This window comes from Hyposmocoma kahamanoa, unplaced genomic scaffold, assembly GCF_003589595.1.
Source record: "Hyposmocoma kahamanoa isolate Upper Pololo Valley unplaced genomic scaffold, ASM358959v1 68, whole genome shotgun sequence".
NCBI lineage: Eukaryota > Metazoa > Arthropoda > Insecta > Lepidoptera > Cosmopterigidae > Hyposmocoma > Hyposmocoma kahamanoa.
In genome coordinates this window covers 4,102,587-4,106,408 of record NW_020653856.1, presented here as the reverse complement: position 1 = coordinate 4,106,408, position 3,822 = coordinate 4,102,587, and the positions used below count along the sequence as shown (strand labels likewise).

Here is a 3,822-nt window from a genome sequence, read left to right as displayed (position 1 = left end):
TTCGACAAAATTAAAAGACAGTATCAAGTATGAAGCTTCATTCGCATCACGCGTCTTTTCATTTGGTCAAGTATTGCTTATTTGGCTAATTGTTTCGGATGTCCGACGAAGATCCGAGAGTAGACCCCCCAGACACATAGAACACAATCGTCGACCTGCAAACTCGACCTGTAGCTCAGTTGGAAGAGCGACAAGACGGTATTCCGAGGAGGCAGGTAAGAGTCCTGTCGGCTTGAAAGAATTTTTGTGTTCGATTTTTGCATTAATAATTATAATTGCACCGGGTGCTTGCTTTGCGTTGTGTGAGATAGATATCTAGCTAGCTTGATATTTTCACGCAAGCAACAGGGAACGTTTGCGGAGAACAGCACCACTGGCCAATTACAGAGCAACAGCGTCCATGCGTCCACTACTACCAAATCAAAGGCAAGGCGCCGCGCATGCGCGCAAGTCTTTTCGCAAGGCAAAGCTAAAGACTCGTGAACGCCTTTGCGCGGAAGGCAGATTACTACGCCATGTACCCAGCCAACGCAAGAAAAATTCTCGCATAAAAGTGAATGTTCTAGATTTCTTAGTTTCGCTGAACCCATACATCGCAACCCTCATGGAAGAATGGCATAAGTGGAGTTACGTTAAAAATGTTTATTGCTCCATTAGATACAGAAAAATATAACCCACATCCTCTCCAATTCTTGTAACTCTATCGACTAATGTAGATGGAGATATATTTGTTAGTGGGTTATATTTTTCTGTATCTAATGGAGCAATAAACGTTTTTGACGTAACTCCACTTACGCTATTCTTCCATAAGCGGTGCGACAGGTTATATATGGTTTAATAACTCAATTTTGCTAAAAATATCGACCACGTTGACTATGATCAAGGAAGCAGCATAGTGCTCGTAAATGTAATAATTTAAATGATATGCAAAAAGCATTTAATGTTATTCGAAGTTAATTACAATTAGATTGACAAGTCAACAAAGATAGTTCTAATTGGTACAGCTTATCACAACCAAGACCAATGAATTATAAATCAGCATTTACTACTGATAACATCACTGTAATTTTCTTTACAATACATTCACACATCGTAAGTACTATACAATAACCCTGTACTCATATCAAATGACGCTATCAGAATCCGCACACTTCTCGGATTCCTAATGATCAAAAGTCTCTGTTGACTTGCCAACATTAAAATTATTGCCACAATCGTTATGTTCAGTACCAAGTCTGATATTTTATTGTGTAAAGAAGACAATTCTAACAATCTACAAGAAGCAACATTTACAATAGACACTTCTAGAATAAATACATCCTTTTTTTTATAACATTTCATCTTGTTTTCTACAGAGTTCATGGTACAGAAAATCTTTAAAATGCAATCACTGATCAGGGTTTGCAGATACTCTATAGTTCCAGCTGTCAGATAATTAGAAGAAACTTGTTTAAAAGGCAACGTCCAGACAGAAAAACAGCATTAATACAACAGTACTGCCTTTCGTCTTACGAAGTCAGCCTACTAGGAGGAAACACCATTTTCATTCACACGATGTGAAATCGTAAAAGCACTATAAGATCATCGTGGAAGCGGGGTTACCATCCGTCCGGAATTGCCCGGACATGTTAAAGCTGAACAGCTTACTGAACAGCTTTATCCGGATTTATCGGTTTAGGATAACAATTTTCAGAACAAAAAAGTAAAATATTTACCTCCATCCAATTCTGTAAACTCGATTTACGACAAAAATTTTGATGAGGTTTTCGATTTTATTTTACAACTAAAAATGTCAGGCTTTTTGTCCGGACTATTCAAATTTCGGATGGTAACCCTACTGCCCAAGTGACCAACGTCGCCATCTGAAGGTAACATTAGGAATGACATATGGCATTCAAACTCCCCTAAATCTCAATTTGCACTTATCTCCAAAGATCTATTACACACCCTGAGATTTGCCAAACTTGTAACACAAGCGTACCATAGTAACTGATATTGTATTTCAACATAGTAGTGTTAGTTTGTTCTATAGCCATGTAACAGTAAAATTGGTCTATTAAGTATAAGAATAAAGTACAGTATCTAAACGACTTATGTAGTGATTAATTATGCGTAACATTTTTAATTATCTTTAAGTTATTCACGACCCCTTTTATACAGGCTGTTCATTAAATCGCAATACACCCAAGTCACTTATTATGCCCGTGCCTTTAACATAGAGATGTGCATACCCACTTAACCAAAATATATAGAGAACAGTGGATATTTCTGGCGATTTTTTAGTAGTCCCATAGAACAAGATGAAAGATATTTCTCCCCTTTTTTGGGTGTAAAGGCTAGTTCACACTTATGCGGTTTGTCCGATTCAATTTTCTTATTTGTCGTATACGTTAAAAAGACGCATGTGAATACATTTATACGTTTTGTGAATCAGTGTTCTCATACGGTGAAAACTTTTGGAAGATGGACGACGATGTTTGGCGGCATCCTATTCTATCACGGCGTTAAAATCTAGGTCACTTTTTAACCCTCATGTCAGAATCGCGACCCCTCCCTTAGTGACATAGTACATAAAACCGAACCGTGTGATTGCCGCTGCGACCTATCTGGCTTTTTATCGTGTGTCGTTCACGGTTTCCAGTGACAATATACGTCAACGAAAATAAACTAATCGGTTTTTTTCATCGTATACGGTTTTACTGTATGGTGTGAAATCACTCGTATGTTCGCCACTGAAAATCATTCAGAAAAACGATTCAACCACACAAGTATGAACCGGCTCTAACGCAATTTAATTAACAGCGTGTATAACAAATACGGTCTAGCTATAACATTGTATGAAGAAATTAATTTGTTATTTTTTCTAATTCAGCAAAATACGATCTTTATTTAGCCATTCTTAATGTAAAGATTTTCAACACTTCTATAAACTCTGTATAAAGAATTCAAACCATCCAACGTAAACTTTTAAATACTGTCAACCAACATATTAATATACTTTTAAAAGATTCAGGTATGCCGATTCAGCCGTAAGGCATTCTTAACTCATTTAAACTTTGGACTCCATAAAATTTTGTTAAAATTGTTTACAACATGTTTACATGTACGGCGAGCCGCTTCTAGAACGATACAAACTGTCAAAATTCTTTGTTGTAATTTATACATTAAGTCTACTGGTTCATTCTGTAACCCAGTTGCGAGAGCGTCAGCCACAATATGGTGATGGCGAAGGGTTCGAATCCAGTCGGATCGAAAGAATTTTTCTTTGTGTTCGATCGTTGTATTAATTATATATTACGTCGTTCACTTGGTGTTTAAATTTACAGTAAACAAAACTGACAGTTTGTACGCATGAGTAGTAAATATTTTATTCGCTTTTTGGGGCAAAATATACGTGCATAAAAGTAAATTTACTTCCTAGAACATTGCGAAATTCCGAAAGAATTCTTTACAACAACACAACAACAACTTTTACTCAAATATTAAAGATTTCAAAATTTATTCGAGCGCTGTGTAAAAATTATAAGAAACGTAGTGGTTGTATGAAAAACAATGTCATGCTTTTGGCGCTTCTTCTTCTTGTATAATAAAGTTACAGTATATGTATCTCAACCCTCAGCTATGTTTAAAACTGACAATGAAATAGGTCTAAAGTATAAGTTTTGTAAAGGAGAAATGATGCAAATGTATTTCTTTGTTGTATTTCTTTCTTGTATTTATTTAAATATTATTATACTCCGATCTATACACTCATGGTATATGTGGCCAGTGGCTCATATGAAAAATGAAAAAAACTGAATATTAAAAAGTGCCAAAGAAGTC

At 35.9% G+C, this 3,822-nt stretch overlaps 1 non-coding gene across 1 annotated transcript; it reads left to right on the top strand.

Annotated features, from left to right (window-relative positions):
• The first annotated feature begins 3,669 nt into the window (after window positions 1–3,669).
• On the top strand, window positions 3,670–3,746 carry LOC113232322. The gene has a single exon (XR_003310612.1). It is a non-coding gene; the product is annotated as a small nucleolar RNA Z175 (small nucleolar RNA).
• Window positions 3,747–3,822: the final 76 nt, after the last annotated feature.